This window comes from Cryptotermes secundus, unplaced genomic scaffold (assembly GCF_002891405.2).
Source record: "Cryptotermes secundus unplaced genomic scaffold, Csec_1.0 scaffold262, whole genome shotgun sequence".
Classification (NCBI taxonomy): Eukaryota; Metazoa; Arthropoda; class Insecta; order Blattodea; family Kalotermitidae; genus Cryptotermes; species Cryptotermes secundus.
Genome location: NW_019739214.1, coordinates 885,007 through 893,997, shown reverse-complemented (window position 1 = coordinate 893,997; position 8,991 = coordinate 885,007). Strand labels below are relative to the sequence as shown.

Sequence of the window (8,991 nt, the reverse complement as noted above, 5' to 3'; positions counted from 1 at the left end):
ATAATTTTTTAAAAACTTTACATTCCCAGGAAACTGCTGTGTTTGTGAAATGTTCAATTTTGTGTACTATGCATTGTAGCATATAAGTGTACGTAGTTTACGTCTAAACAATTTATGTGATGGTGGTTTCCTATTTGTAGTGATGTTTGCCCTCTGAAGATGGTCCACAGAGACCAAAACATGTAAGGGTGTTAAGTTTTCATGTAGTAAAAAACTTACAGGTCACATTGGACGGAGTGATTTGTATTTGTTATAATGGTCTCTTCCTGGAAATACTAAATAAGACAACGAAATACGTAATAGTAACAAGAATAAGAACAACAACGACAACAATAATAATAATAATCTCTGTTGGCGCTGTAACCCTGTGTGGTTCTTGGCCTCCTGCATGGTTTGGGAAGTTTCGTAACAGTGAATTTTTCCGGGGTCTTGGAACACTAGGGACTACACTTCGTCTGGCCACTACCTTTTGATCTGTCTGGCATGAGTGACCCTATCAAGAGCTCACGTTCCAGCCGGAATAGCTCTCTGGGCCATTGGGGAGCGCAAACCTCTCCACGATAAGGCCCTAGTCCTCGAGAGGAACAATAACAATAATAATAGTCCCCCACAAATATTTGATCTTCACAATCAAGAAGTCACGATATCGCCTCTACTTCCACTTTTGCTCCTTCTTAACTTTCCTTTTAAATTTTTAGAATGAAAAATTAATTAATTTTGTCACGTTCGAAATAGGAGCCCATGTTTCTTCAAATGTACGAGTATGTGTGGTCCACATATCTCCACACAGTGAATCTGTGTAGAGTTTACATGGCATTAAATTCATAATTCATAATTTTATTTACATCCATAACTGTAAAATATACAATCGGATAAAGTCAAAGGGAATATATAGATTTAATAACAATCACACCTAATATAATCAAAGAATACATAAATACTTAAACATATTATATAAAAAACCACCAGCACATGCATTAACAGACAATTACAGCCATTTAATTCAACATCTTACATATAAAAAAACTCCTGAAGAGAGTAGAAGGCATTATGCAACAAATAACACTTCAATTTCCTCCTAAACACTTTAAAATCAGATACATTCTTTAACTCCATAGGAAGATTATTGTATAGTTTTATGCCCATGTTTATCACACTTCTCTTACAACGATCTGTATTACAATGTTGGGCATACAGATTATGTTTATGCTTCGTATTGTAATTATGCACATCAGAGTTCAGAGTTGTATAGATTCTATTTTTTATGATAAAACATAAAATCTCGAGTATATACAAAGAAGTAACAGTTAAAATTTCTAGCTCACCAAACAGCCTTCTGCAGGATGCCCGATTATCAACGCCCATAATGGCTCTTATGCATTTTTTTTGTACTTTAAAAACTGTATCTATCTCTTTACCTCCACCACCCCAAAACATAATACCATACTTAAATATGGATTCAAATTTAGTAAAATATACATTTCTTAATACCTGTAAACTAACAGAATTACGTAAGGATTTGATCAGATATAGAGCCTTGCTCAGCTTAAGGCAGATATATTGAGTGTGATTCAACCAGCTCAAATTTTCAGAGATATCAATACCCAAGAATTTCACCGAAGATGAATATACTAATTCCCTATTGAATAAACGTATGACCGGTCTGTTCCTAGAAGTAGAGGTGGCTCATCAAAAATTATAAATGTGTAATTGTTTCCAAGGAGATTGTCGTGGCCTATTCCAAGATAATATCCCGTCATTCGTCTGTCAGTACGGAGGAGACTATAATAAACTTCAGGCGCATCTCAGGAACACAAGTCGAGTTGCGGCTACTTCAATCGGGTCAGCTGAGACCTTCATGTTTTGCTCTCCGTGGTACTGCAGTGAAGTATGGCAACTGCCATCTCAGCATTTTATGGAACCCGAAGGTTCATCACCGTGTTCATAAAAGCCCTCCACTGGACCCTATCCTGAGCCAGATCAATCCAATCCATACCATCCTATCTCTCTAAGATCCATTTTAATATGGTCCACCGGAAGGTCGCGGGTTCAAGTCCAGATGATGTCATTGGATTTGTTTCAGTTGACTTAACCCTTCCAGCCGCACTAGGTCCTGGGGTTTACTCAGCCTCTAACAGAAATGAGTACCAGGAATTAATTAAATAATTTTCCTGGGGAGTAAAGCGCGGCCCCTGCGTAAGGCTGACAACCTTACCGCCATCTTTGAGTCGAGTGTCTACAGTCCATTCGCGGAGACGAGAGAGTCCTCGTAAACAAATGCACGCGGTATCTCCTTCGCTCTTTGAATGAAATCATGTAGCGATCACGTGATGCGTGTATCGTTGCAGGGGCGTCCAAAGTTCACTCTTCAGTCTGAATGCAGTGAGTACACTAAGTAACTGCGCGCTTTGTCCACTCCTTGCTGTCAGCTGTGGCGACTCCAGGCTTGCTTTGTTTACACTAACTGTATCGTCTCCGCGAATGGACTATAGATAGTGTGGGACCTCAACATCTCACAACCCTATGAGCCTTCACGGCCTGGTACAGAGATAGCTTTACTTCTTTTACTTTTACACCTACGTCTTGGTCTTCCCAGTGGTCTCCCTCCTTCCGGCTTTTCCACCAGTATCCTCTATGCCTTCATGTTTCCCCCCCACCCATCTTGGCACTACAGCCCCAGTGGGCCTAGGCCTACCTCCATGAACTTCTCCGTTCACTTCGGTACCTTCATGTTTAGCCTAAGGAATATATTTATGTTCATATATTGGAGAGTTTAATTTATAATTATCATATCACACAGATAATTAATGGCTGTAACTATTAGCGGTCAGGGTACACTGAAAATAATAGACACGACATAGGTTTGAATTAATTTGTGTGGGAACAAATTAGAGTTGTTACCCTTTAATCTCGATTTCTTCTTGAGCTTTCACGGATTAAGTTCTCTGGCGTGTCATTCTGAAGTTCTGAATTATTAGACATCAGGTAAAGCCCCTGTGGAGATAAACTCGGACTATATCAACACTTTTATGTACACGGGACAATAAAGTATAGAAAGATGTCGAGCAGGATTCGAAATCACCGTCCAAGAACCGAGCTGTTTCCTCGATCGACTAAGCTTCAATTAAGATTATGCAAGTATATCTGTCGCTTCACTCTGCAATCGCTTACTCACGGCCTGCATGGAATTCTACGTCTCCGCTCCTAGCTCTACATTATATAAGTGTTCATTGCGCAGTCTGAAAAAAATTTCCATCATCTGTTACCTGTAGAGGACAGCAGAATAACTTAAATAAAAGTGTTCTACTTTCTGAAACTCTTTCCATGTAACAGGCACGCCGCATTTTACGAGTTTGTATAAGAAGTATAATTTGCCTAAAAATTTATGAAGACTTGGTTATGAAAGCAGAGCCTTATCCTGTCTGTGTTTACAGAGTCCATATTTATACTGCGGTTTGAAGGATTGCAGCATCGTATACTTTCGTAGGTAGTAACCAAAGTTTCGGAGGAATCTACTTCCTCAGAATATAGATTCCCCATACATTTTGGCCATAACCCAAATGGATACAATACATGTTTACTGTCATGAAATCCTCAGATCTCATACGCGTGTGTATAATAACAGATTCTTGAAAGCAATGCTTTTGTTTTAAAAATTAATGAATGGTTTAAAAATACGATGAACAGATATATATGTACAGAGTATACCAGTAGGAAATGTCAATATTCTGTGAGGTCATAGAACAAAGGCATACACACACCAAACATCCATGCCTCAAGTGGGATTCTGACCCACGAACCCAGCGTCCGAGCGAGAAAAACAGTTCATGCCTTATGGGGCCCATACACGTACGAGTCTGGCTCGCGAGTTCGTATAGGCTCGGGTTCCAATGAGCCAAACTCGCTCGTGTGTGGTGAAATTAATCTGAGCCCGGCTCCTCGCCGAGCCGGACTTGCGAGCAGACTCGTCTCAGACCGCTTGGCCGCTGTGATCGGCGAAGAATGAATTTAGATTATTAATTAACTAACCATCGCTATTACAAGATTAAGAAAAGAGACTTACATGATAGGATAAGGTTAAATAGCTAATTCAATGGAGTGGAGTTCTTGAGAAAACTGCACAGCTCAACCTCTCTACAGCCTGCACCCTATGCTGACCTGTACAAATTCAGGTCATAATTTCCCCACCGCACTTCGTTTAAGATCCGTTTTAAACAGTACGAGTATTCTGCCATATGATTTTCTCCCCAGAACTTGACTCTGTTATTGACTCCATGGAAAGCTGATGCAGGTCGTAGCGTAACAGGATTTTGGCCCAATGTACGTGTATCTTTGAATAATAAGAAGAAATTGTATGTCACACAGTAACAAGTCTGGGTATCTGTGTCATTACTCATACACCTACCTACCTACCTACCACTCGGCACTACAGCCCTGGCCGAGCCTTGGTCTCCTCTACAACCAGTCTCCACAACCAATGCGTGCTGCCATAGGAATGGACCCACGCATGATGACCCCAAGGCTGGTTGTTAGAATTCTGAACAAAATTCTTGTTACAGTATGAATTTGTTAGCCTCATGCCCAAACCCCCAACCTGGAGGACCAGGGTATCTCTTGCTACCGCTCTAACGCCCTTTAGTTTCTGATGTTGGTTGGGATCCGGTGGCAATGAAAGTCTTCCTCAGGGTCTTTATACGGGTCTTGGATTATGAGACAAAGGATAATAATATTACACCTACACACATTACAATTGCTCACTGGTTTAATATATTATATGCAGAAACACGTCTAGCCGTATGAATGACCGAACCAGAACTCCTTCAGAAGCTCGGAATATATCGTTGAGTGTTGGGACATTAATTCTCCCACCCTCGCAGATATATTCCATCATTGCTAGTGATTCGATCATTCAAAAGGAAGGCGGGTATTACAAATTTAAATCCTCCAATACCCTTCTTACAAGTTATATCTTCGAAGCCGCTGGTCCAGCGATATTCTCAGCGATTCTTGAGACCTCGCTAGACCACAGCTGCACAGTGTAATATTTCAGACGCTAAGCGGCATCCTTTACTCATAATATATGTATATATTTTTGCTTCACTTAACAAATGACACTATGGCGCCACTATTACGCGCCGCAGGGATATAAGTGTCAGTTGTTTATAAGCCGCTTGCACCAAGTCTTACTCTTAATATTCCAATTTAAGCACTAGCTTAAATTGGACGACTTCACTCTCTTAGTCTAGACTCTACCCTTTGACTTTCCGGCGTGGATTACCCTACTGGTAGTTAAACTACCGCCGGCATAGCTCTCCAGGTCACAGAGTCACGCAAGCCGCACCACCACGACAAGGTGGAGACACATTTTGGGGGACTACTCATACAGTTTTTAATAGAAAAATGACCTGCGCGACTCCTTACTGTAATGGTTACTGCAGCGTTTCTTAACGTTTTTCAGTGTACTACTCTTTCTCTTGTGGCGAAACTTTGCCTACTCTTTGGTCTCGGAGTGAAACTTCACATGTTCCTTAGGCTCAGATCGAACTTCACGTGCCCCTTTCTTCTACAAAAGGAACTTGCCAATACATCGTGCGTAGACTGGAGGCCACTCTGGGAGCACACAGGCCTACACCCTCCGTTCAGTGTCGCTGTGTTTAATTCTTTGCTATAACATCCTAAATTCGTTCTCAACTGACATCATACAGATGGCACTATAATATTAAAGTGGATATTAGGGAAACAGGATGGGAAGTTGTGGACTGCATAAATTTCTTTAGAGTCGAGGTTCACACGACAATATCTATGAAGATATCTTTCTTCTGGGATATAAGACCGTGTTGTCGGACGTTTCGGAGGAACACGTAACTTCCATCTTGAGGGTCGAAAAATAAACCAAGCAATAAACCAGGATGAAACAGGCACGAAGCGTTTGCGGAAAAGAAAAGCAAACTGCCTAATTCATGCTGATTTCTTGGTTGGTTTACATTTCGACACTGATGATGGAAGTTACATATTCCTCTGAAAAGTCGGTTGACTTTCACCGGACTACACGGCGCCATGCTGGTCACGGTAGCACAGCGGGCTAAGGCATATACTGTCTTCGCTCGCTTGGAAACCGGGATCGTGGGTTCAAATCCAGCTCGGGGCATGGGTGTTTAATTTGTGTGTATGCGTTTTTCTGTGCTTGTGTACAGGTATAGGCCTTGCGACGAGCTGATCACCCGCCCAAGGAGTCCTACCGAATGTGTAAGATCTAGAAAAACCGAAGTGAACGGAGAAGTTCATGGAGGAAGGCCTAGGCCCACTGGGGTTGTAGTGCGAAGGAAAAAAACGGCGCCATATAGCACAAGTCAGGTCTCTTCATCGATTCATTCCGGTCAGGACACGGACAAATGGCAGACTCCTGTGGAAACAGAAATAAACCTTCGGATTCCACAAAAGGAGGGGCGGGGGGTGGATTACTTGATTAGCAGAAGGACTATTACCTTCTTTGGAGGACTCTGCTCCATGGAGTTAGTGTACTGATGACGCCAGACCGTTAAATTTAAATTGTCTTTGTTACGACAGTGGAATCTCAAGTTTACTGCTCTAGCTTCATACTATTTGAGGTAAAACAGATGAAGGCAATAGGATCACGAAACACGTGATGCAGACCTACACGGAGTTGCATGTATAACGAGGAGCTTCAACAAGATTTCGTGTTGAATGTTGTTATTGAGAAGTTACATGACTTCAACTTGTCATTCGCATCTCCTCTTACGGTACTTCCATTCTTATGCAAAATATGACAAGGGGTTGCACATAACCAGAAGTGTAGGTGATGTATTACACTGTTCTATGAATCCCCTGAAAAAGACTGCTACATGTCTATCATATCAGCCATGAACACTTGTGTTTGATTCTACTAGCAAGTTTGTTCAAGCGGTTTCGATTCTGACTTGTATGTGAGAAGTTCCCATTTCGAACCTCAGCCAGAGCACGGACTATTCTGAATTCTTCCTGTTTCCAAATTTCCTCCGGGCAAAAGCTGGCACGACTTTTCAATGCATTATGCTGCAACGTGTCAGTGAATAGGCACGGGGTTTCTGCTGATGATTGTATTTGTCGAACCCTAATAACTCGGATATACAAATCATTGTAATACTCTCACTAATCTACACATTTTACAAATCACTACAACATACGCTAGGTCTGAGCCTCTTATAGTCTTCACTGGTCGTTGAATGGTAACAGCTCCCAACAATAGAGATTATACAGTTTCCGTGCTCAGGTCGTTATCGGTTGGCTACCGTCTCACATCTAACTTATGACTGCAGCTGACTTGGCTTTCGGGTTAGATCGAGTCGGTTCGGTTCGGGTATACTGTTGCTTACTCGCCAGCACAGTCATTCTAGTTCACGAGTCCTGTAGGACTAATGACCGTATTTTGCTCCCTCACTACTCACTTTCATTTCAGCCAGAGCCAGCGTTACTTTACTTATCGTATCAGATACTGAAATTACAGTGAAAAGAAAGCAGATGATCAGTTCTTCCCAGAACTTGTTGTTACAGTCTTTCGACATTCGTTTTCTTCGAGCCTCACTATCATATTTCAAAGCTGATTTTCCTATGGTGTTATATATTCTTATTTGTTTCCTAAACTTATCTTAATAATAACATGTATCATCTCGTAATCATGTAATTGCGTCTCAGTTATAAAACCAGCCGACTAATGACGTTTGGGGAAGACAATTCTTAGATATGACACCCATAAAAAAAAACTCCGTGATTTTCGTCCGCAAGCGAACTATACCGACCTCCTCTGTGGTCTAGTGGTCAGCATTCCTGGCTACAGATCCTGAGGTCCGGGTTCGATTCCCGGAGCTACCAGATTTTTTCTGAGAAGTAATGGGTCTGGAATGGGTCCACTGAGCCTCGTGATGATAATTGAGAAGCTATTTTAAGGAAATAGTGGCTCCGGTCTAGAAAACCGAAATTAACGGCCCTGGGGATCCGTTGCGCTGACCACGCGACACCATCTATCAACAAAAGTTGGCACTAAACTTCACCGACAAGCGGCGGTCGCTCGGTCGGTATGACACCCAAACGCACCCCATAAATAAGTTACACTGCACTAAGTTGCGTCGCCTGATATTAAGGCATGCAGTATACATACGTGGTTACCACAGCCTAATTTTAAGGGCCTGAATTTATGTGCAGGATCCAACGCAAGGACTGGAATAAACCGAAAGAGAACGGGGAAGAAATAAAGGAGAAAAATCTGGAAAAATGAAGTCGTGAGTTGTCTATTTTTCTGTCTATTATTATGGGAAGTCTATTATGTGTATCTTGCAATCCGAAAGTCATTCATACTATGGCACATCAAAATTAATAAATCCACAACTGAGAAACTAAACATGTTTATTGTCTACATAACAATTATGTACAGCAAGGGTTCTTGAAATTTTTATGCTTAGTACCCTCCGCAAAGGCAACAAATAAAAAGCCTGGACCCAATTGAAACAAAACAGCTTCAAAATACACAATTTAATTGTAACGTTCTTTTAAAGACCTGTAAGTAAACAAAGGTCGTCTTCATTTCATTTCATTTATTCAGCATTCCATAAATCCTTACATGGTTTCAAAACACCACGGATATAGAAGTAGTCAACATGAGTAAGCATAATTACATACTGCATCACATTTGTGCAATGTCATAACAGTAGCCATATATAAATATTTAGACATGTTGACCCTCCCACCCCTCAGCGGTAACGTAACGCTCGCGGTAATAGGCGAGTAATCACCCCGCAATGCGCAACGCGCGGTGACGTCACGAGCGGAGCCGAAGAGAGCCGAGCGGAGCCGAAGATAGCCGAGCCCCGTAACCTGGCAACTACGCAATGCTAATCAACAGCGGTGACGTCACGCTAGCAACGGCGTCCTATGCTATCCGCCACGTCACACTAGCAACAGCGCAAGGCTATATAAGCGGACCCACAGCAGTGTGAT

General features: G+C 41.8%; 1 long non-coding RNA gene across 2 annotated transcripts in view; it reads left to right on the top strand.

Annotated features, from left to right (window-relative positions):
- The window catches only part of LOC111871686, a 16,635-nt gene that overhangs the window by 2,244 nt on the left and 5,400 nt on the right, over positions 1 to 8,991 (top strand). Inside the window, exon 3 of one of the 2 annotated variants that reach the window (XR_002844084.2) lies at positions 8,200 to 8,283. The exons of the other annotated variant lie outside the window; for it this stretch is intronic. This is a non-coding gene — a long non-coding RNA (uncharacterized LOC111871686). Of the gene's footprint in view, positions 1 to 8,199; positions 8,284 to 8,991 lie in introns of those variants that run through there. 2 annotated transcript variants of the gene reach the window in all.